General features: G+C 43.3%; 1 pseudogene; it reads right to left on the reverse strand.

The window, feature by feature from the left end:
* Positions 1 to 2,675: 2,675 nt before the first annotated feature.
* Positions 2,676 to 23,533, reverse strand: LOC120040130 (annotated as a pseudogene).
* Between the last annotated feature and the right edge of the window lie 1,947 nt (positions 23,534 to 25,480).

The following is a 25,480-nucleotide window of genomic DNA, read 5'->3' on the forward strand; positions in this document are numbered from 1 at the left end:
CACTAGAGTGAAAGCACCGCCAGCATTCAAAAGTGACCAAAACATCAGCCAGGAAGCATAGGAACTGAGAAGTGGTCTGTGGTCACCACCTGCAGAACCACTCCTTTATTGGGGGTGTCTTGCTAATTGCCTATAATTTCCACCTGTTGTCTATTCCATTTGCACAACAGCATGTGAAATTTATTGTCAATCAGTGTTGCTTCCTAAGTGGACAGTTTGATTTCACAGAAGTGTGATTGACTTGGAGTTACATTGTGTTGTTTAAGTGTTCCCTTTATTTTTTTGAGCAGTGTATATATAAATGCAACGTACAACAATTTCAACGCTTTTTCTGACTTACAGTTCATATATACGGAAAACGGTCAATTTAAATAAATCTACTAGGCCCTAATCTATGGATTTCACTTGACTGGGAATAGATATATGCATCTTCTAGTCAAAGTTACCTTTAGAAAATGGTAGGGGAGTGGATAAAAATTAAATTTAAAAAACAGTCAGTATCTGGTGTGACCACCATTTGCCTCATCCAGCAACACCTTTGCATAGAGTTGATCAGGCTGTTGATTGTGGCCTGTGGAATATTGTCCCACTCACCTTCAATGGGTGTGCAAAGTTGCTGGATATTGGCGGGAACTGGAACACGCTGTTATAAACGTTGATCCAGAGCATCCCAAACATGCTCAGTGGGTGACATGTCTGGTGAGTATGCAGGCCATGGAAGAACTGGGCCATTTTCAGCTTTCAGGAATTGTGTACAGATCCTTGCATTATCATGCGGAAACATGAGGTGATGGCAGCAGATGAATGGCACAACAATGGGCCTCAGGATCTCGCCACGGTATCTCTGTGCATTCAAATTTCCATTGTGTTCGTTGTCCATAGCTTATGCCTGCCCATACCAGAACCCCACCATGGGCACTCTATTCACAATGTTGACATCAGCAAACCACTTGCCCACACAATGCCATACACATGGTGTACGGTTGTGAGGCCGGTTGGACGTACTGACAAATTCTCAAAAACTGTTGAAGGCGGCTTATGGAAGAGAAATGAACATTAAATTATTCTCTAGCAACAACTCTGGTCATTGATGCAGTCAGCATGCCAATTGCGCGCTCCCTCAAAACTTAAGACATCTGTGCCATTGTGACAAAACTGCACATTTTAGAGTGGCATTTGATTGTCCCCAGCACAAGGTGCACCTGTGTAATGATCATGCTGTTTAATCAGCTTCTTGATATGTCACATCGTCAGGTGGATGGATTATTTTGGCAAAGTAGAAATTCTCACAACAGGAATGTAAACAAATGTTTGCACAAAATTTGAGAAAATGTTTTGTTCATACAGACAATTTCTGGGATCTTTTGTTTCAGCTCATGAAACATGGGATGAACACTTTAAATGTTGTTTATATTTTTGTTCAGTGTATATGCCGCCACCTTTGAGGTCTGATCTCCTCATTGATCGATACAGGTGGGTGTCGTTCAAAGCGACACTTGATTTCGGAGTCGCGCTCATGACATGCATCACATTTGGGTGGACCGTACCTATGGGGCGGACACCCACCGGTCTTGACCATGGAAGTTTAGAAAAGACACTGGTGCCTTCCAAGTCGAAAATTAAGTATCGCCTAGTAAAGGTTGGTTAAAGAATTGTCCCCTATTCAATATCCTAAGCCATAACCCAGTTCATGGGAGGATAATCAATCACATTACAGGTCATCTCCATAGCTGAATCAGTGTAACATGAAGATTGACTGACTACTGAAAGGTATTAACCACTACAGTCTGGTGGATATATACACGTTTCACCATCTTTAGCATTCTATCCTTGTTTGCTACTCAGTATAAGGCTCCGGTATGTAAGAGTCAACCAGTTGAACAAAACAGCGGCTTGGGCCACATGGACAATGAACACTGAAAGAGACAAGGATGAAGATTAACTAAGACTTTATTGCATGGAATCAAAAAGTTACAAAGCAAAGTTAAAGTTATAATCTTTATCTGTATGGACAGTAGTGTCCTTCTGGCTACCACACATTTATTGAGTGGGTTCAATTTAAGCTACACTGCTAATAAATCAGGAACGTCACTTGCAGCTTGCTCTCAGCAGCAAGGCACTATGGGAAGTGACGTCTGTAGGTGTTGTCCATTTGGTAGTTTACTCTCAACACTCCCCTTTTAGAGGGAGGCAGGTAGCTGAAAGAAGTTCTCCTTAAGGTCACCTCTCTCTATGGAAACCATACACCCCACCTCCTGCTCGTTAGCTGGAAAATGGAAGGCCACGGGGAGCAGCTACAGTAGCTTTCTGTTTAGCATGCAAGATTAGGTTTTGCAATTAACCGTTAACAGGAAGGGAGCCAAGGCACAAACATTTCAGTTATACAAGGGTGAAGAACCCAACTAAAACACTCATCTAGTGGCATACAAAACAGAAGTAGAAACATTTAACTTCTCATCTTGACTGCATGGCCAGCTCTAGTTATGTGGCTATGGTGCTATTAAAAAGAAGAAAAAGTGGATTGAACCGCAATAGAGTAAAGTGCCTGGGTCGTAATGATTAGGGCACACCATAAGATAAATGTTTTAAAACATGTTTCAACAGAAAACAAGGTAGTCTCCCTGTATCAGTGAGTTTCCTTCCATTTGGGGACTAATAAACACAGCCCTGACTCATTACAGGGTCACACTGTTCTCCACATTGTTGGGATTCAGGTATGTGTATGGCAAGGGCAAAGAGACATTCCTGCCTTGGATTTCAAAGTTGTATTTCTCCAGCACATCTTGAGTTTCGTGAATCAGTTCCAGAGGGGTCTTCTCGCTGAAGTGATCCTGATAGCCATTTCCAAGAGCGACCTAAGTAGGCAAGAGTTGATGAAATTTGAAATTTCACAACCACTGATATACTAATTATGACTACTGAGGAAACAATTCGATTGTGATTTAAGATTTCATTACAAATGTCAAAATATAGTTTATCTCATATACTCACAAAGTCAGTGGACTGAGTGCTCAGAAGGTACACCGCTGCCATGCCATTGACGGTGGTATTGATGTCAGGGAAGGTCTTCAGCATGGTGCTCTCAGTACACTGCCCCTTAGTGGTGGGAGGTGGACGTTGCAGAGCGATGGGGGAGTTGGGCATCCAGCCGCCAAAATCAAACTGGAATGACAATGGCGAAATATATCAAACCACTTAGCTTTTCCAATATAATACACCAGAAACACTAATACTAACATCACATTTTGATTAACAGCCGAGGATACTGCACACAGGTTTTTGACGTTTCAATGTTCATTACCTGTCCATTGTTGACTGCAGCATGTTTGACAGTCACTGTGAAGATCACCATGGTGAGAAACTTGACCAGCTCTGTCACCAAACTGAAAGACTGAGGGATTCCTGCACAGAGGAGACACAGTATGCTACAATCAGACACCGAATTGACACATTTTGCAAATGATCCAGAATATAGTTAGGGAACGAGAAGCCTAAGGGAATGGACATGTTTGATATCAGAAATAATTTAATCAACAAACCAGATCTGTAGAGAACCATTGTGATTTAATATTATACTTTTGAGTTGCAGTGCACAAATTTTAAAAGTGTAGTCTGTCAAATTCCACCCTTTTCCCTATATAGTGCATTACCTTTGACCAGAGAGCTGTTGCCATTTGTGATACAGACTGTGTCTTTTCAATGAGAAAAGTGTAACCTGTGCTGGTTTTGGACAGGAACCCATAGAAGAAGATATCCTTTATCCAGTTCTGCAGTTCAGAGTCCTTCTGGACGTCTGAGTTACAGGTGTAGTAGTAACAAATCACTTTCTTAACAAACCTATACACAACATCAGGCATTAGACAAACACTATGACAACATAGCAAAAGAGCACAGACACAGTATGTGCAAAAGACACTATAAAAGTCAATATAATCTGGCAGCATGGGGGGGTATAGTAGAGTTTAGTAAACTGGACAATGCAAAATGTAGTTGCAGGAATATACAATCCTTAATACACAAATCATGCTGCTTTATAAGGTTTACAGAATTTCTTTGTGCAGATCTGGGCTTTTTAACACCATGAAAATCTATAGGCCTGTACAAACATTACCTGTGGACGATGTCCCACAACCTGAGTCCGTCATCCCTGTAGAGGAAGTTGGGGATTGACTCCAGACCGCGTGTAGTGATGTCCTCCGGCATACAGAGGGAGCTGTAGGTCAATGAGGCCACTGCTTTCTTCAGAAACTCCATCATCCCTGAACCTCCTACACCAGCATTCTTCAAGATGGGTTAAAGGGATAGTTCACAATTTTTTAACTTAAGGGCAGATAGAGCAAAAAAATTTGCAGTGCCCGTGGACTCCCGATGAGCATTTCTGAAATCGCAGATAAAGTAAACTCAGGGGAGAACATTACATCGCAGCCCAGAATTTCGATTTTTACGGGCACCCGGGCACTCTACAGCATACCTAAAAAAAAAAATACATGTTAGAAAAATTCTGCCTCAACTTTAGTGAGAGTAGTGCTAATCTAGTGTCAGTCAATCAGATATTCAAATCTACCATACAACTTCCATTTCACAACTTTAAGGAACAGACATGAAAATTTGTTTTGAATATTTATTGATGAATTGGATGAGAGAATGAGGATTAAGGAGGGAAATGAGAATGGATCGGAGGAAGCTAAGGGCAGCAGATGAAGGGTTGACTGTAGGGTTTGGCTTTGCGTCTCAGGTAGACAGTCAGGCTAGGCTGCTGTGGGGAAGACAAATCCCCAATAAGAGAACTCCAAGTTAGATGGACCCTGGAGAGGAAGTGAGCTGTTGTGGACTGCAGTTGCTGAATGGTTGGCGATATAGCTGAGGTAGTACAGGCATACGGACAAGATGCCTGTGAGTGAGCCAACAGACCCCAGGAGAGCAAGCAGAAGCGACAGTGGCAAGGGAAAGAAGGAAGAAAACCTTGAGGAACCAGGCTCAGCTGGGGAGCCAATTGCCTTTTGGCTGGTTGGGTACGATACGGTGCATGAGATTGACGGTGTCCATGAAATGAGGCATAAACTGGAGGACTGTGCCAGAGTTAATGCAGGTTCTGAGAGATGAGCATGTTGTGGGCTGTCCTGATGTTGTTGATGTCAGAACAGATGTAGGAATGATAGGCTTGAGAGGACCAGCGGCCAAGGAGTTGTACAGTGTAGTCTTTGATGCCATGGAAGTGGCGCCGATTCGGAATTATTGTCCGGAGTTTTAGTCAGCAGGATAGCCGGACAGGGATAGTATTAGTCTCAGATGGGAATGGAACCATTGGCGATGGAACCAGAATCTGTGATGAATAGTGAATCGGATGGAGAGGCATGTTGAGATCGAGCTGCAGGAAGTAGGGGAGTGGTTCGTAAGGGATGATAGTAGCTGGAACAGGTAGGCTGGTGTGGTTCTGCTAAACTGATCGGTTTTGCTATGTTTGATGGTGAAATCTGTTGAGGATGGTGACATCTGACATGCTGGGATGTGGAGAGGGATGACAAAAGGCAGACATGGTGACCAAGTTGAATGCTAAAGACAGGTAACAGATGGTTTGGAAACATCTCCAGGCTGTCCAGTAAGAGGACCATGTCATTGGTGCAACAGCTGAGAGGATGGAGTGGCTGGGAGATGAGAAGGAGTGAATGGTTCATGGGAAGGTCGTCATGGAGTAAGGAGGAACTGGGGATGGTAGGGGTTCTCCATACGGGGCCAAGCATCTGAATCTCTGAAATTGGAAGCGGGACAGAGAATCAGCGATTGAGTTACATTGACCAGGAGCATGTTGTCGTGTCTCTGACATCATTAAAGTGAAGACTGTTATTTTATCAAATCAATTCTCTGTAATTATTATTACGTGATTAAACTAATCATGTAAATGTAATTAACTAGGAAGTCGGGGCACCAAGGAAAATCTTCAGATTACAAATTTATAATTAAGATTATAATTTTCCTAATATAACTTTTCAGATATTTGAATATCTGATCAATTAGTCTTCTAATTAATGAATTATTCTTTACCTCACGTTAGTCTCATTCCAAACGTCGTAAATTGTTGGTTATCTGCACGAACCCAGCCTTCACTATGAATCATCCATACATCAATTGTCTTAATCATTTATTTACTAACTAACTAAATAATCACAGAAATACATAACAAACAAACAAACAGTAGATATGGTTACAAGGAAATGATAGGGGATGTGCCCGAGTGGGCTAAACCGGTATGGCGGCTTGGTAGACAAAGGGACTGAGAAGGGCGCGAAAGACAAAAGACACTACACAGTTGATAATTATATTCATTGAAATGCTAATCCTTTGCACATGAACGCTCACTCATTCGGGAATAATTGCAATCAATATATATATTTACGCTCAGTGTGTCGTCGTAATATCTGTTGGAATCGTCAGTCTTTCTGTTGAAAAGTTCATCTGAACTTCTCTTTGCGTCCCTGGAGTCTTTTGTGGTTAGAATGGATACTTCAGAGTCCCATTCAGAAATGTTCATATAGAATAGTTGTTTCGGCGGGTGTCGGTGTTCGCATTCCAGGTCCTTAATTCCTAGCTGCAGACTACAAATTGGTACCGAAGATTTGCTCTTATTCTGTCGGTATCGATAGTCTCAGAGTTTAACCACGTGGTATGGTTAAGAATTCAGCAACCTTAGCTCCGTCTGTGATCGAGGTACGCATGGTCTCTACTCAACCCTTAGCCCTCTCGGTAATCGAGGTATGCTTGGTCTGAAGTGGGCTTCTCCAGGTGAGGTTTATATTCGGAACAGCAGAAAAGGGATGTCCCATGATGCCAAATCAATGTATGTGCTCATGGGGCGGGCCAATGACTCACTTTAACTTTAAAGGGAATTGGATTCTCTTTCATTAAGCAGTTTAAAATCACATTACATAATTTCACAAATAGTTTCATCTTTACTCATTCATTACATACAATAAGTAGATGCAAAACTCATAATGGAGACTCTTTTATAAACAGAGTTATGGTAATGAGGCTGTATTGTCTCATGAGGTCACAAACATTACACAAAATGGACCAGTCATAGCTGGATTCTTCAACAACCGTTTACACATTCTCCAAAACATGGACATTGTTCAGTTCTGTGATGTAGAAGAAGTTCCTTTGTTCTACTGTGAACCTTTCTCTCTCTATACTGCATGAGGGAGAGAGTCTCCTCCAGGAATTTACGACCTGAGTTAACAGAGCCTGGTTGTAGGGGGAAGAGAGACGTGGTGAGAGAGAGAGAGTTGGTGCTTGCTATATCCAAAGAGGGCCACATCATGACAATGTGCAGCTCTGAGAAGGAACTGATGGGTGATGGATAGCCAGGTTAGACATCTTAGGAAACGCCTGATAGGGAGGTAGTTAGATCGGTCCTTGTTAATGTGTACCATGGAAAGTTGTCGGAATGGTTGAGTATTGCCCTTCTACCAGTCATTCCCCCAGAGAGAAGCACTTACAATTAGTTAAGACTAGAAAAGGGCGGAGGAGGGGGCTGCAGGAGAGGAAGCAAGTTTGGCAGGCCATGCGGCAGCCAACCAACAACCACTGTAGAAACCCCCTATCCTGATGGAAGGGCGAGCATCAGAACATAAATGGAAGTCTGTTGATGTTCAGCAAAATCCAAAACAGGGCCTTGGCTAAGGTGTCGAACATTCGAGGGCTGCTCTGGCATCCAAAAGTCAGGAGGACAGATGTAGTACCGCCCCTCCCGACAGACTCCATAGAGATGGCAGGTTTCGGGATAGAGGGGCAGCACCTTCAAGGCGGAGATGGACGTCGGCCTTGGCAAGCCAGGCTCCACGGCAAGCAAGTTTGATGAGAGTGATGCATTGTTAACTGTGTTGTACTGCAAGGAGATGTCAGGACTGGGGATGAGGTCGTTGACACTGGAGACTAAAGTTTTCAGCTGTGCTAACATAATTGCAAAAGTGTTCACTAAGGATCAATTAGCCTTTTAAAATGATAAACTTGGATTAGCTAACACAACGTGCCATTGGAACACAGGAGTGATGGTTGCTGATAATGGGACTCTGTACGCCTACGTAAATATTCCATAAAAAATCATCCGTTTCCATCTACAATAGTCATTTACAACATTAACAATGTATTTCTGATCAATTTGATGTTATTTTAATGGACAAAAAAAAAAAAGCTTTTCTTTCAAAAACAAGGACATTTCTAAGTAACCCCAAACATTTGAACGGTGGTGTATATTTTGAGCTTTCTTATAGATCCTAGATATAGGACAGACACTTCAAAATCGTATTCATTATGATTTACAGTATCAATGTGTTTCTATGGGCTACAGTGAAGGCTAAATTCAATATTTTATTTAACCTAAAGGGGTCCTAAAATTGAAAAGAAGGTTTTTGGGAAAGTATTTTTGTGAACCCACAATACGGTTATCACAACTGGTTACACACGGACGGAATGTTAGACAAACGCACGCATCACACAAACAGACGGGAGCAATATTGTGGAAATTAATTGGCAGATATTGTGTGAGGTTTCGCTTTTTAAGCAAATAGTGGCGAACCAGGGGTGGTATAATGTTGCATTGATTAGATGGTGTCTAAGACTTGTGAGATTTGTTTTTAGATGGAAAACATTAAAAATGAATGAGAATTGTTTGGCGAGCTACTGGTATGTCGCAATCGACCTGTAGGAGACCCCTGTGATAGCTGATACAATCAGTTTCCACTAGCATTGTGACATTCCATAAGTATTAGCGTTTTATAGAACACAACATTATAAGAATGGAATAGGCAGTACCTTTGTGATCACCCCATTCTCTGATATGAGGGCCTGTCTAGCCAGAGTGTTGATCTGCAGAGTGTAGCGGAAGTGAGAGATCAGGAGCTATGGAGAAAGATGGAACGATCGTACATGAAATTCACAACTAAAGAAGCTATGTTTTGTACTACCACCTACTGCAACTTTAAAAAAAAATACATGCATTTTCTATTGAATTTTTTCAAATTCAGGTTTCTCTTGAATTATCATGTTAAACACATTCAGTTGATTGGATAATAACAGATTTCTTTTAATAACAGTTGAAAACAAACTGTCTGCAAACAGAGCACCAGGTAGGTACCTTGTAGAGGGGATGGACCATTGGTAGGTTACGCAGTGTCGACATGGCAAACACCTCAGCCAGCAGGTGAGTCCTCAGTAGGTGAAAGTTCAGCTCATGTTCAGCGAAGTCAGCGTTCCTCACAAAGATCTTGCCCAGGAGCCAGTCATACTTAGAGTCAGTAGGAAGGAAGATGGGGTTGTCTTCTCCAGGATCCTGCTTCAGCTGTGAAAGGAAATACAAAACACAAATCATAGCTTGCTTCAATAATTGAGAACGTGTATATTACTATAATTACATTTTAAGACATACAGTACCAGTCAAAGTTGACACACCTACTCATTCGTGTTTTTCTTTATTTTTACTATTTTCTATATTGTAGAGTAGTAGTGAAGACATCAAAACTATGAAATAACATATATGGAATCATGTAGTAACCAAAAAAAAGTGTTCAACAAGTCAAAATATATTTTTCAAAGTAGCCACCCTTTGCCTTGACAGTTTTGCACACTCTTGGCATTCTCTCAACCAGCTTCATGAGGTAGTCACCTGGAATGCATTTCAATTAACCGGTTTGCCTTGTTAACCTTTTCACATGTGAGTTCCAAATATCTCTAACGCTCGCCACAGTGTGAGTTGTTTTATGCACGTGTGCACTCACTGTTCCAAAATGTGATTATTACGCAACAGGACAGTTAACGCGTGCTGCCCGCTAATTATCTATAGGCTGTGTTTCACCTTGTCAATTTCAAATTATTTTCTAACAAGTTGTATTTTCTAACAGTTTGAATTGAGGTGTTGTAACGGTATTCCTCCTCCTCTACAACCGAAGAGGAGGAGTAGTGATTGAACCAAGGCGCAGCGGGTTGATATGACATAATTTTAATAAAACAAGACGGGAAAAACACGAAACGAAACCACTTGAAATAATTAACAAAATAACAAAACAAATGTAGACAAACCTGAACTATACGAACTTACATATAACACTAAGAACGCACGAACAGGGAAAATAGACTACACAAAAGGAACGATGTACAAACAAACCGAACAGTCCCGTATGGTGCGAACAAACACTGAAACAGGAGACAACCACCCACAACGAACACTGTGAAACAACCTACCTAAATATGACTCAATTAGAGGAAACGCCAAACACCTGCCTCTAATTGAGAGCCATACCAGGCAACCCTTAAACCAACATAGAAACAGAAAACATAGAATGCCCACCCAAACTCACGTCCTGACCAACTAACACATACAACAAACTAACAGAAATAGGTCAGGAACGTGACATAACCCCCCCCCCCAAGGTGCGAACTCCGGGCGCACCAGCACAAAGTTTAGGGGAGGGTCTGGGTGGGCATCTGACCACGGTGGTGGCTCAGGCTCAGGACGAGGTCCCCACCCCACCATAGTCAATCCCAGCTTGCTAATCCCCCTCAGAATGACCACCCCTCTCTTCCACCCACCTAATATAGGCAACACAAAATAAAGGTACAGCTCCGGGACAAGGTAGCTCAGGACATAGAGGTAGGTGAGAATAGAGAGGTAGCTCAGGATAGAGGGGCAACTCCGGACTGAAAGGCAGCTCCGGACAGAGAGACAGCTCTGGACTGAGGGGCAGTTCTGGATTAATGGCTGCTCTGGCCTGAGGGGCAGCTCATGACTGGCTGACGGCTCTGGACGCTCATGGCTCGCTGACGGCTCTGGACGCTCATGGCTGGCTGACGGCTCTGGACGCTCATGGCTCGCTGGCGGCTCTGGACGCTCATGGCTCGCTGGCGGCTCTGGACGCTCATGGCTCGCTGGCGGCTCTGGCAGATCCTGTCTGGTTGGCGGCTCTGGCAGATCCTGTCTGGTTGGCGGCTCTGGCAGATCCTGTCTGGTTGGCGGCTCTGGCAGATCCTGTCTGGTTGGCGGCTCTGGCAGATCCTGTCTGGTTGGCGGCTCTGGCAGATCCTGTCTGGTTGGCGGCTCTGGCAGATCCTGTCTGGCGAATGGCTCTAGCGGCTCGGGACAGACGGGCGGCTCTGACGGCTCGGGACAGACGGGCGGCTCTAATGGCTCGGGACAGACGGATGGCTCAGACGGCGCTGGGGAGACGGATGGCTCAGATGGCGCTGAGGAGACGGATGGCTCAGATGGCGCTGAGGAGACGGATGGCTCAGACGGCGCTGCGGAGACGGATGGCTCAGACGGCGCTGCGGAGACGGATGGCTCAGACGGCGCTGCGGAGACGGATGGCTCAGATGGCGCTGCGGAGACGGATGGCTCAGATGGCGCTGCGGAGACGGATGGCTCAGACTGATCCTGTCTAGCGGAAGGCTTTGGCTGCTCCTGTCTGGCGGAAGGCTCTAGCGGCTCCAGTCTGGCGGAAGGCTCTAGCGGCTCATGGCAGACGAGCGGCTTTGCAGGCTCATGGCAGACGGGCAGTTCATGCGGCGCTTGGCAGACGGACAGTTCAGGCGCCGTTGGGCAGACGGCAGACTCTGGCCGGCTGAGACGCACTGAAGGCCTGGTGCGTGGTGCCGGAACTGGAGGCACCGGACTGGAGACACGCACTTCAAGCCTAGTGCGGGGAGCAGGGACAGGGCACACTGGACTCTCAAAACGTACTATTTGCCTGGTGCGTGGTACCGGCACTGGTGGCACCGGGCTGAGGGCACGCACATCAGGACGAGTACGGGGAGAAGGAACAGTGTGTACAGAGCTCTGGAGACTCACAGGTGGCTTAGTGCGTGGTGCCCGAACTGGAGGCACTGGGCTGGAGACACGCACCATAGGGAGAGTGCGTGGAGGAGGAACAGGGCTCTGGAGACACACTGGAAGCCTGGTGCGTAGTGTAGGCACTGGTGGTACTGGGCTGGGGCGGGGAGGTAGCGCCGGAAATACCGGACCATGCAGGCGTATTGGCTCCCTTGAACACTGAGCCTGCCCAACCTTACCTGGCTGAATGCTCCCCGTCGCCCGACCAGTGCGGGGAGGTGGAATAACCCGCACTGGGCTATGTAGGCGAACCGGGGACACCATGCGTAAGGCTGGTGCCATGTAAGCCGGCCCGAGGAGACGTACTGGTGGCCAGATATGAAGGGCCGGCTTCATGACATTTGGCTCAATGCCCAATCTAGCCCTACCAGTGCAGGGAGGTGGAATAACCCGCACTGGGCTATGCACACGTACAGGAGACACCGTGCGCTCTACTGCGTAACACGGTGTCTGCCCGTACTCCCGCTCTCCACGGTTAGCCTGGGAAGTGGGCGCAGGTCTCCTACCTGCCCTTGGCCCACTACCTCTTAGCTCCCCCCCAAGAAATTTTTGGGTAGTACTCACGGGCTTTTCGGGCTTCCGTGCCAGACGCGTCCCCTCATAATGCCGGTTCCTCTCTCCCGTTTCCTCCGCTTACCGAGCTGCCTCCAGCTGTTCCCATGGGCGGCGATTCACCTCCACTTTAGCCCATGGTCCTTTTCCTTCCATGATCTCCTCCCAAGACCATAAATCCTGCTTCGTGCGCTGTCCGTTCCTCCCGTTACACCGCTGCTTGGTTCTGGTTATTTGGTGGGTGGTTCTGTAACGGTATTCCTCCTCCTCTACAACCGAAGAGGAGGAGTAGTGATTGAACCAAGGCGCAGCGGGTTGATATGACATAATTTTAATAAAACAAGACGGGAAAAACACGAAACGAAACCACTTGAAATAATTAACAAAATAACAAAACAAATGTAGACAAACCTGAACTATACGAACTTACATATAACACTAAGAACGCACGAACAGGGAAAATAGACTACACAAAAGGAACGATGTACAAACAAACCGAACAGTCCCGTATGGTGCGAACAAACACTGAAACAGGAGACAACCACCCACAACGAACACTGTGAAACAACCTACCTAAATATGACTCTCAATTAGAGGAAACGCCAAACACCTGCCTCTAATTGAGAGCCATACCAGGCAACCCTTAAACCAACATAGAAACAGAAAACATAGAATGCCCACCCAAACTCACGTCCTGACCAACTAACACATACAACAAACTAACAGAAATAGGTCAGGAACGTGACAGGTGTGTTCCTCCCCCTCATTAATTCACATAGAAGTTGCCGATTTCAGCATTGCAGACAATTTATGTTTGAGGCTTTACTGAGCAATTTAAACTTCTCTCTTTGAGGAGAGCCCACCACACTTCACTCATGTTTGCGCAGATCAAGTATGCATATATTTGCGCAGTCTTTTTTCTTGCTGGCGCTCATGAACGGGTTAAACCAAGGCCTCATACCTTTTAAAGGGTTAATAAATTGTGTTATGATAAACTGTAAGGTCTGCTCTTAGGAGTGTGTGTTAACAACTGTTTTGAGTGTTGTGCCCTTCAGACACTATCAGAAGGCGGAAACCGCCTACGTTCATACTCCTCCTGTCTGGGACCCACCTTGGCTATCTGAGGTTCTGAGAATACGACGGGTTTTCTGAGAACACAAGGCTGCCGCAGGCATGATTAAAACAGCCACCTGTCAGAAGATGCTTAGACTCGTTCATCTTGTTATGACCCTATACTTGTGCTGAAAGGTCCATTTTCGGTCAAACCCACTTCTGAGCTTTTAATTGCTGACAAGATGGTTTCTGCTGTCAGAGGAAGGTTAGATTTATTAAAATGTTGTTGCCAGGGAAAGTCACGCAAGGGGGACTGGGGAGGCTATAAGAGTTACAGGATGTCTTAGACACTTTGCAGAACCTGGGGACAGCAATCATATACTGTACTCAGTACCAACTTCTGCTTACAATTGTATTACGAAAGGAGAATATTAGTACTTAAACAAAGAGTCTGTGTTTCCTTTCCATTACTAATATGTGTCTAATAAGTATATAGACCTGATCATCTGTTGAAGAAATTGACCAACACTTGCTTTGCCTTCCTTGTTGTTTTCCTTACAAATAATAACTTTGGACATGAGTGCGTTCATATCAAAGTATGTTCCTTATTTTCTGTATATCGTGTTGTCGTTTCTACTGTAGGCGCATACAGTATGTATGTATAGAGCATAATGTATTTACAGTTTTATTCACATGTTTTCAAGTTCTTGTGACAAATAATGCATTCCCGATTATTGCATCTATTGTAATGGAAACCTATGATGTGTACTGATGATAATGAGCTAAGCTATTTGCCAGCTATGTGTGGCGCCATGTTTGTTGACATTATACAATGCATTCTGGTGTCACGTAATCTGTCAGACCAAAGATGTTATAATGAGGTGAAGGAATGGTTCACTCATCTTTCGGATAAACTTCCGGAAGTGAATGAAAGGAAGTGGATGATCGTAGACGACACACCCCCTTCAATATGCATACTATAAACAGACCAAACTCATCTAGTCTCCTCTTATTATCTTTGGTTGATGCAAAAAAAATAAACATTCCGGCGCGCACAAACTACCTATCTTTGGACTACTTTTGATTCTAGAAAGTGTTTTACTCAATTATTTTGATCAATGGTGAGCTCGCCTGTGATGTGATTAATGATAAATAGTAATTGCTAGTAGCTAATTCATTCTATTTTCTGTCAGCCAAGAGTTATACTGTACCTTATCCACTATGCACTCTGGTTTCCGAGCTGGACATGGGTGCACCTCAGCAAGTTCCTAAACGATATCAGAACCGCCATCAATAAAAGACAGTACTGCTCAGCAGTCTTCATCGACCTGGCCAAGGCTTTCGACTCCGTCAATCACCGCATTCTTATCGGCAGACTCAATAATTGGCTTCTTGCCTTGGCTTCTCAAATGACTGCCTCGCCTGGTTCACCAACTACTTCTCAGATAGAGTTCAGTGTGTCAAATCGGAGGGCCTGTTGTCCGAACCTCTAGCAGTCTCCACATGGGTGCCACATGGTTCAATTCTCAGGCCGACTCTTTTCTCTATATCAATGATGTCGCTCTTGCTGCTAGGGATTCTCTGATCCACCTCTACGCAGACGACACCATTCTGTATACATCTGGCCCTTCTTTGGACATTGTGCTAACAAACATCCAAACGAGCTTCAATGCCATACAACACTCCTTCTAAGGCCTCCAACTGCTTTTAAATGCTAGTAAAACTAAGTGCATGCTCTCCAACCACATCACTACTCTGGACGGTTCTGACTTAGAATATGTGGACAACTACAAATACCTAGGTGTCTGGTTAGACTGTAAACTCTCCTTCCAGACATTAAGCGTCTCCAATCCAAAATGAAATCTAGAATCGGCTTCCTATTTTGCAACATAGCCTCCTTCACTCATGCTGCCAAACATACCCTCGTAAAACTGACCATCCTACCGATCCTTGTCTTTAGCGATGTCATTTACAAAATAGTCTCCAACACTCTACTCAAAAAATGTGGATGCAGTCTATCACAGTGCCATCTGTTTTGTCACCAAAGCCCCATATACTACCCACCACTGCGACCTGTATGCTCTTGTTGGCTGGCCCTCACTACATACTCACGCCAAACCCACTGGCTCCAAGTCATCTATAAGTATTTTCTAGGTAAAGCCCCACCTTATCTCAGCTCACTGGTTACCATAGCAACACCCACCCATAGCACATGCTCCAGCAGGTATATTTCACTGGTCACCCCCAAACCCAACACTTACTTTGGCCGCCTTTCCTTCCAGTTCTCTGCTGTCAATGACTGGAATGAATTGCAAAAATCACTGAAGCTGGAGTCTTATATCCCCCTCTCTAACTTTAAGAATCAGCTGTCAGAGCAGCTTACCAATCACTGTACCTGTACAGAGCCAATCTGTAAATAGCACACCCAACTACCTCATCCCCATATTGTTACTTATCCTCTTGCACCCCAGGATCTCTACTTGCACATCATCATCTGCACATCTATCACTCGTGTTAATGCTAAATTGTAATTATTTCTCCCCTATGGCCTATTTATTGCCTTACCTCCCTACTATTCTACATTTGCACACACTGTACATAGATTGTTTTATTGCATTATTGACTGTATGTTTGCTTATGTGTAACTCTGTGTTGTTGTTTTTGTCGCACTGCTTTGCTTTATCTTGGCCAGGTCGCAGTTGTAAATGAGAACTTGTTCTCAATTGGCCTACCTGGTTAAATAAAGGTGAAATAAAATAAAAAATAAAATACAAATATAGAAAATACCCTTGAATGAGTTGTGTGTCCAAACTTTTAACTGGTACTAAGTTTAATTGTTACCTTTGGCTTGAGTGTTATCTGTATGGCACATAAGGTCATATGATATAACAGTAATACAATTCTTAACTCATGATACAACAAAAACCTTAGGCTAACAGTATATGATTTTGCTCATGGTTCTTGCTTTGTGGTCAATTAGGTAATTTCTGGGCAATATTTATTTTCATTTAGGGGACCCCTTTTGGCTCAAGAGCACTCCCAGTGGCAAATGTTCTATTAAGCTTCTTCAATGTGGAGTTCAGAACTCTACATTTCACCCTCATGTAAGATGTACCTGGATTGCGATGGGCATGAGCTTATCTTCTGGAGTCATGTAGAGCAAGCAGAGAGGAGCAGCCAAGAAGTGCTGTTTCCCGTTGATCACGTTTGCAGTCACTCCATGCAGGCGCTTGTAGTCAACCAGGAAGACGTTGCCTTTCTGTTTAGGTTAGGAAATGAATGAGTTAGGAAGGCAGATGACTTCTACGTCAACATCATACCAAATAATTATGTAGGCTACTGACACAATGTAATGTACTTACTGAGGAAGAAACCACTAGAGCAATAACAGAACGATGAGTGACAAACCTGAATTTCCGCTTCAAGGCTTTTTCCAAAAAGGGAAGCCTTCACCATGTCTTCTGTGATGGGGAAGTTCTCTGGAAGCTTGGAGCAGCGATGGATCATCATGGGGTTGATGCCGTTCAGAAGCTGGTACCCAAAAAACTCATCCTCCTTCCAGTTCTTTTCGACATAGTCTAATGGATAACAAAATAATGAAATAATGAGATGCTAATGGTTCCAGTAAACCATTTGAATCCATGACTTATTCAAGACAGACACCACTGACCAGACCTTACCATAAACATCAGTCTTGCGGCTATTGAAGACGTGACTGAGTTCATCTAGGCTTTTCCATTGCTCCTTGTTGGTGGACAGTCCTGCTAGGTTCAGATTAGTTAATCTGCCGGGACAGAGAAGGATATTAACTTCAACATGGGAAAGACTTGGATGGTGCATTTGGTTAGACAATGGTTTTAACACCAGAATGTCCCCCTTGGGTGGTTGATTCATGCACAGGCCACATATATTGAATGTGTCAATCGCAATTTGAAGAAAATGTCTGCTCTTTAGGTTAAATGTGTTCCTATGTGGTCCTGTGTGGCTCAGTTGGTAGAGCATGGCTACAATGATAGTGGGTTTGATTCCTGCTGGGGTCTAACAATATTGAAAATGCATGCACTCACTTATGTGTCTTAATAACAAACTTGTATGCCAACTGTAAATACAAATAAATTGTTAAATTACGAACCTAGTTGGTTTAGCCAAAGAAAAAGCCAGCAAACCTTCCCGTTGGCCATGATTGGCTTAGATAATGTTGGCTGGACATGCCGAGAGATGAGTTTTGATTGGTCTGCCATATAGCACACTTCTGTCTATTTGAGCTGGTCAGTATGTCTAGGTAATCCTGTCTAATGCTGCTTTTTTATGTATTGTGTATTAAAACTGCATAAGTGTTGCTCTCCACTTTCTGGAGGACTGAGTTGTGAAATCAGTGGAATTCGATTATGAAAGCTAAGGAGAAAACACCTGTCTCTAAGGGCAACCATGGCATCTGACAGGAGACGCATCCAACCATGAATGATGTACACGGGTAAGATAGTCCAGCTAGCTACACTTTCAGATATTACACGTTATTCATTTTGACAGAAAGAGACATTTGCTTGGCTAGTAATAGCCTAATGTTAGCTAGCTAACGTTGAACCTGGTTAGTTAGCTACCTACAGATTCACGCAGGGTGGGAATGTCATGAGTTGTGATTATGGTTCATTGTTTAGTCGGAAGTTACCATACACCTTAGCCAAATACATTTAAACTCAGTTTTTCACAATTCCTGACATTCAATCCTAATAAAAATTCCCTGTCTTAGGTCAGTTAGGATCACCACTTTATTTTAAGAATAATAGTAGAGAGAATGATTTATTTCAGCTTTTACTTCTTTCATCATATTCCCAGTGGGTCAGAAGTTTGCATACACTCAATTTGTATTTGGTAGCATTGCCTTTAAATTGTTTAACTTGGGTCAAACGTTTCGGGTAGCCTTCCACAAGCTTCCCACAATATGTTGGGTGAATTTGGCCCATTCCTCCTGATAGAGCTGGTGTAACTGAGTCAGGTTTGTAAAACCTCCTTGCTCGCACATGCTTTTTCAGTTCTGCCCACAAATTTTCTATGGGATTGAGGTCAGGGCTTTGTGATGGCCACTCCAATACCTTGACTTTGTTGTCCTTAAGCCATTTTGCACAACTTTGAAAGTATGCTTGGGGTCATTGTCCATTTGGAAGACCTATTTACGACCAAGCTTTAACTTCCTGACTGATGTCTTGAGATGTTGCTTCAATATATCCACATCATTTTCCTCCCTCATGAAGCCATCTATTTTGTGAAGTGCACCTGTCCCTCCTACAGCAAAGCACCTCCACAACATAATACTGCCACCCCCCTGCTTCACGGTTGGGATGGTGTTCTTCGGCTTGCAAGCCTCCCCCTTTTTCCTTCAAACATAACAATGGTCATTATGGCAAAAGAGTTCTATATTTGTTTCATCAGACCAGAGGACATTTCTCCAAAAAGTACGATGTGCAGTTGCAAACCGTAGTCTGCCTTTTCATGGCGGTTTTGGAGCAGTGGCTTCTTCCTTGCTGAGCGGCCTTTCAGGTTATGTCGATATAGGACTCGTTTTATAGTGTATATAGATACTTTTGTACCTGTTTCCTCCAGCATCTTCACAATGTCCTTTGCTGTTGTTTTGGGATTGATTTGCACTTTTTGCACCAAAGTATGTTCATCTCTAGGAGACAGAACGTGTCTCCTTCCTGAGCGGTATGACGGCTGCCTGGTCCCATGGTGTTTATACTTGTGTACTATTATTTGTACAGATGAACGTGGTACCTTCAGGCGTTTGGAAATTGCTCCCAAGGATGAACCAGACTTATGGAGGTCCTAGATTTGTTACAACAGGTTTTATATTGACTAAATTAATGCATCAGGTTAAAATGATAAGATAACCAGAAAGCGGCTCTGCGATTGTTTACTTTAGAAGGTGTCTATTCCACTAAATGGAACATTGTGTTATCTGACGTGTTTTGAGTAGGATTCTTTTTTCCAGGACTGATGGAAGTCCACTACAGTATGTTAAGGGAAACTGAATGATTTTTTAAAATTAGTAATTGATTTGAGTATGTTAATAATTCTATGAGTGAAGCAATGAATGTTTTATGTTATGATTGTTATGCTGATTGTGACATGTGTAAAGAAGTTGTGTACTACAGATGTTGACATCGTTTTCACCATGCCCTGGTGAATGGAGAGGGTGAACTCTGATCCTGAGAGTGAATCTGATCCTAATCCGTTACTGAAATTACATTTGATGATAATGATAATACTCAGGAACTATAGCAGGTTTATGCTAATGGTACATAGAGTCCATAGGTGTTACCTTGTAAATAGTGGTATCATCATGATGCTTGTCCTGGGTCATGTTCATTAAGCACATAAAGGAAGACATTTTACTGAAACCGGGAATCACTACCTGGATTTGTCCAACAAAATATGCTAATTTCTGTTTCTACCGATGGTGCTATAAGGATGAAAATGGCTATTTCCATCATGCTGACCCCTACCATTGTGCATGGTGCCAGCGTGATGACGGTCCTATTTGCAGTAATGAAACTTGTGATCAAAAATTATTTGTTTAATTTTCTGTTCCAGATTGATAAGGTTAAACTCAGGAATTTATATGTACTTTGTTTGTTTAAATGTATGTTTAACAATAATTATGTAATGCTTGTACCCTTACATTTTTCTAGAAGAAACTGAGTTTCTTGAGAGGGGGTATGTGAGAGAAATTAGGTATTTAGTAGATTTGTTTTATATTAATAGTTTAATTATACACTTAACAAATAGTAAAATACATTTTCTGTTCTACTAATGTAGTGTTTTTATGGTCTCCACTCCAGCTCCCTGCAGCTAGTCTGGGTGTATGGTCTCCACTCCAGCTCCCTGCAGCTAGTCTGGGTGTATGGTCTCCACTCCAGCTCCCTGCAGCTAGTCTGGGTGTATGGTCTCCACTCCAGCTCCCTGCAGCTAGTCTGGGTGTATGGTCTCCACTCCAGCTCCCTGCAGCTAGTCTGGGTGTATGGTCTCCACTCCAGCTCCCTGCAGCTAGTCTGGGTGTATGGTCTCCACTCCAGCTCCCTGCAGCTAGTCTGGGTGTATGGTCTCCACTCTAGCTCCCTGCAGCTAGTCTGGGTGTATGGTCTCCACTCCAGCTCCCTGCAGCTAGTCTGGGTGTATGGTCTCCACTCCAGCTCCCTGCAGCTAGTCTGGGTGTATGGTCTCCACTCCAGCTCCCTGCAGCTAGTCTGGGTGTATGGTCTCCACTCCAGCTCCCTGCAGCTAGTCTGGGTGTATGGTCTCCACTCCAGCTCCCTGCAGCTAGTCTGGGTGTATGGTCTCCACTCCAGCTCCCTGCAGCTAGTCTGGGTGTATGGTCTCCACTCCAGCTCCCTGCAGCTAGTCTGGGTGTATGGTCTCCACTCCAGCTCCCTGCAGCTAGTCTGGGTGTATGGTCTCCACTCCAGCTCCCTGCAGCTAGTCTGGGTGTATGGTCTCCACTCCAGCTCCCTGCAGCTAGTCTGGGTGTATGGTCTCCACTCCAGCTCCCTGCAGCTAGTCTGGGTGTATGGTCTCCACTCCAGCTCCCTGCAGCTAGTCTGGGTGTATGGTCTCCACTCCAGCTCCCTGCAGCTAGTCTGGGTGTATGGTCTCCACTCCAGCTCCCTGCAGCTAGTCTGGGTGTATGGTCACGAGAGATAGCTTGAGCTGACAACTGATTTCAGCCTGCATTCCATAGACAAGATGTGGTGGGTGTAACCCAGATTGGGAGCCTGGAGGAGTGGAACCAAACCCTCATTGTGTCTAATCATCCTTGCATCTGGAGGACTAAGCCAGGTTGGGGGATAACCACAAGATGAACCCAAGGTGGCTTATGATTTTTTGTGTCAAATATAAGAACCATGATTCCTCTGCTCATTGGACTCTCGACGAATCACCTACAGGTGAGTCATTGACCAGCCTCATTACTGCAGAGCACTCGCATTGTTCACTTGTGTGTGGTGTGACCTGCTCCTGTATTAATATGTTTTGAATAAAGTAATATCCTGATTGGTGATTGACCTTGTCTCTCCTCATTATTGATTAGAATTTCCACGACAGTACCCCTGGGGGTTCTTGGTCTGTACTTGGGAAGACCCATAAGAAAATAGGCCTAAAGGTGAAATTCACACGAAGGGGGTACTTCAGGTGTACTCCACACAGAGCTAAATGTGATTGGGGTACAGTAAGCAAAAAAACGTTTGAGAACCAGTGCTTCAACTTACGCTTTGGCTGCTGTGAACTTGAACTCCAAGTCCTTGGTGAAAGAGAAGCGGACCTCAGCAGGGAGATCAGAAGCACTGTCAACTTTCATTATTTGGGGTAGACCCTCTGCCTATTTACTCCAGCTGAAGGGAATAGACACGGTAAATCAAGACGTGATACACAGCCTGTCATTCACTATTACACACTACCATACCAGACCTGGGTTGATTCTTTTAAGTGTAAACCCCGCCCACCTGCTACTCCAGGCAGGCTAAACTAAATGCTCAAAGTATTTGAAAGATTTCCAATAGTATTTGAAGCCAGGCCTAAAACATTCAAGGGAGGGGGCTTATATAAAAATGATGTTGTTAAGCAGACACTTATCCAGAGCAATTAAGGTTAAGTGCCTTGCTCAAGTGCATAACAACAGATTATTAACCTAGTCGGCGCTGGCCCAGCGCTCTTAATGGCTAAGCCACCTGCCTCTTTTATTCCAATTGCACATCAATTTATCTGTGTGTAAGAGTTATGTTTTTATTTGGATGTTGTTTAAATTAGCTACTGTCTCTTTAGTAATGTTTCCACAAAGCTCACCGGTACACCTCACAGCGACTCTGCAGCTCCTTCTTTCTCTCCTCTATGGCCCTTCGGTAGGTCTCATTGGATATTAGCTTACCTTATATACAAAAGACCAGAAATGTTGATAATTTTCATGTTTTTATGTATTGGTCAACATCTCAAGAAATCCACTGTGTATATCGACCATTATTCCATAAATATGGCCCATTTCACACACACTTCAAAATAAACTATGACTTCCCTGACTTTTTCAATGAACCCCTCTTTATTCATATTAAGACATTCACATATGCTGCTGCTATTCTCTGGTTATTATCTATTATCTTTACCCCTACCCTTCATGTACGTAGTACCTCAATTACCTCGACTAACCTGTACATTGACTCGGTACCGGTATCTCTTGTATATAGCCTCGTTATTGTGTTACTTAGTCTAGTTAATTTAGCAAATAATTACTTCATTTTCTTTAAATCGACATTGTTGTTTAAGGGCTTGTAAGCATTTCACAGTAAGGTCTACACTGGTTGTATTCGACACAAATAAAATTAGATTTGAAACTACAAATGACAATCAGCTAGCTGACCTATAGCTGTGTGTCATAGGCACAGCAGTTCTACCCAAAACTAAAACTACACAATGATCTATACTGTATAACAACATACTGACCAGTGCCCTCTCTGAACACCAGACGCTCATAGCCTGAGATCCAGCGGTAACAGGGGAAGTTGGCCTTGTCTCCTTCTGGTGTGGTCACCACAACTTTAGAGCAGAACCAGTCATCGTTGATGTAGGCGAGCAGGGCATACGGCTCTGTTTCCAGCACCACAAACTCCAGATTGCCCAGGGAGGAGTGATTGAGCACGGTGTGTTCTATCACCTACAGAGAAATAGATTAAATGTTATAATGATCCTGCAAACACACATCCTATCAGCTTAGACTCTAAGTTGAGCCTGTTTGTGTAGTTGTTTTTTGAATACCAGAATGTAGCTTTAATTTGGCCATTTTTACAGTACAGGTGGTTTAATACTTTATTAGACTCCCACACTCAGATGGATGGTGGTATAATACAACATACTTATTTTTTTACTTACAGATCCTTGGCTGGCGGTTTTAGGGATGTACATGCGTTCACTCTCTCCCTTTGTGCCGACCAGTTTGACGTAGACACTGTTCAGTGTGCCAGCAAGCAGCATTTCTCCAGTAAACACTTTCACTGTGTACTTCACCATGATGATTCTACAAGACAAATAATTCTACACACACAGCAAAACAACATATTAGACATACTGCGTTACAATTTGAGCCAACTCAAGATGATCAACTGCAACTAAATGTTTGCCACAATAAATGGGTCGTTCCACAAATAGTCCCTTTGATATCTTAAGTAGAAATTGTGCACCAATGTTGCATTTTAAAAGCCTGTTATATTTAATGAAGTGCCCTTTAATTATAGACCACCTTTTAAAAATGAATAAAGACTTTCTAAAGTGCCAAAGTTCAGCATTTTGACATTTCCCTCTGCGTACCCTGACTTATAGGAAGATTTTAACCCACTTAACCAACAAAGTTCAGCATTTTGACATTTCCCTCTGCGTACCCTGACTTCTAGGAAGAGTTTAACCCACTTAACCAACAAAGTTCAGCATTTTGACATTTCCCTCTGCGTACCCTGACTTCTAGGAAGAGTTTAACCCACTTAACCAACAAAGTTCAGCATTTAGACATTTCCCTCTGCGTACCCTGACATCTAGGAAGAGTTTAACCCACTTAACCAACAAAGTTCAGCATTTTGACATTTCCCTCTGCGTACCCTGACTTCTAGGAAGAGTTTAACCCACAATTAAATATACATTTTAAAAAGAAACATTGAACATCTATTAGTCAAATCATAGTGTGAAAGCAGGTGAGCTTGTTATTCAATTGCCCTGCTCTGTTGCACAAAACAAGCTTCGATTCCTTCTGTCATGAGGGGATGTATGGCTAATTTAAGATGAAATTGTCAACCCTGTTACTTAGACACTTAACTGTAGTCATTTTGTTATTTAAATGTGTTTATTAAGTTGAACATGTACTCTTTGGAATGTTAAAATTAGGTGCATTATTTTTCATTTCATTTGTTGGAACGGCCCAAATATTGGTAGTCTTTTACAAGATGAAAATGTTGCTTCATGTACCGACCATACAACACGTTTAAAATTAAAACGTAAATTACAATGTAATTATTGTACATCCAAGGTTGAACTGAAAAAAGTACTGTCAAGCAGCCTCCTATGTCCTGTTCATAAGGAACTATCACATTAAAATCCACAGAGAGTGCAGCAGAATTCAATTGACAAAGTATCAAGCTTTCGTTACCTGCGTGCGTAGTATCAGATCAAGTGTGCTCTGGATAAACATCACTGGCTTCTAAACTCTATATATTCATGGGCCTATGGGAGTTGCTACAGCTGACTCACAACCAGTTCTGTAGAAATTAGAATGCACCGAGGGGAGAACATTTTCTAAACCTGATTCACACATCTGCTGAAACTGGAACTAAAGGTTACAGTTCCATAAAAATAAAGTCAATGACAGTGGATTCGGAAAGTATTCAGACCCCTCCACTTTTTCCACATGTTGTTATGTTACAGCCTTATTCTAAAATGGTTTAAATAAAAAATCCTCAATCTACACACAATACCCCATAACGACAAAGCGAAAACAGGTTTAGACATTTTTGCAAGTATTAAAAAAACAAAAAACAGAAATACCTTATTTATATAAGTATTTGCTATGAGACTTGAAATTGAGCTCAGGTTTACCCTTTTTCCAATGATCATCCTTGAGATGTTTCTACAACTTGATTGGAGTCCATCTGTGGTAAATTCAATTAATTGGACATGATTTGGAAAGGCACACACACATCTATATAAGGTCCCACATAAGGCAGTGCGTGTCAGAGCAAAAACCAAGCCATGAGGTCAAAATAGTTGTCCGTACAGCTCCGAGACAGGATTGTGACAAGGAACAGATCTGGGGAAGGGTACCAACACATTTCTCCAGCTTTGAGGGTCCCCAAGAACAGTGGCCCCCATCATTAAAATCAAATTGTATTTGTTACATGCACCAAACAGGTGTAGACCTTACAGTGAAATGCTTACAAGCCCTTAACCAACAATGCAGTCAAGAAAAAAAAA

Source organism: Salvelinus namaycush, unplaced genomic scaffold, assembly GCF_016432855.1.
Source record: "Salvelinus namaycush isolate Seneca unplaced genomic scaffold, SaNama_1.0 Scaffold326, whole genome shotgun sequence".
NCBI lineage: Eukaryota > Metazoa > Chordata > Actinopteri > Salmoniformes > Salmonidae > Salvelinus > Salvelinus namaycush.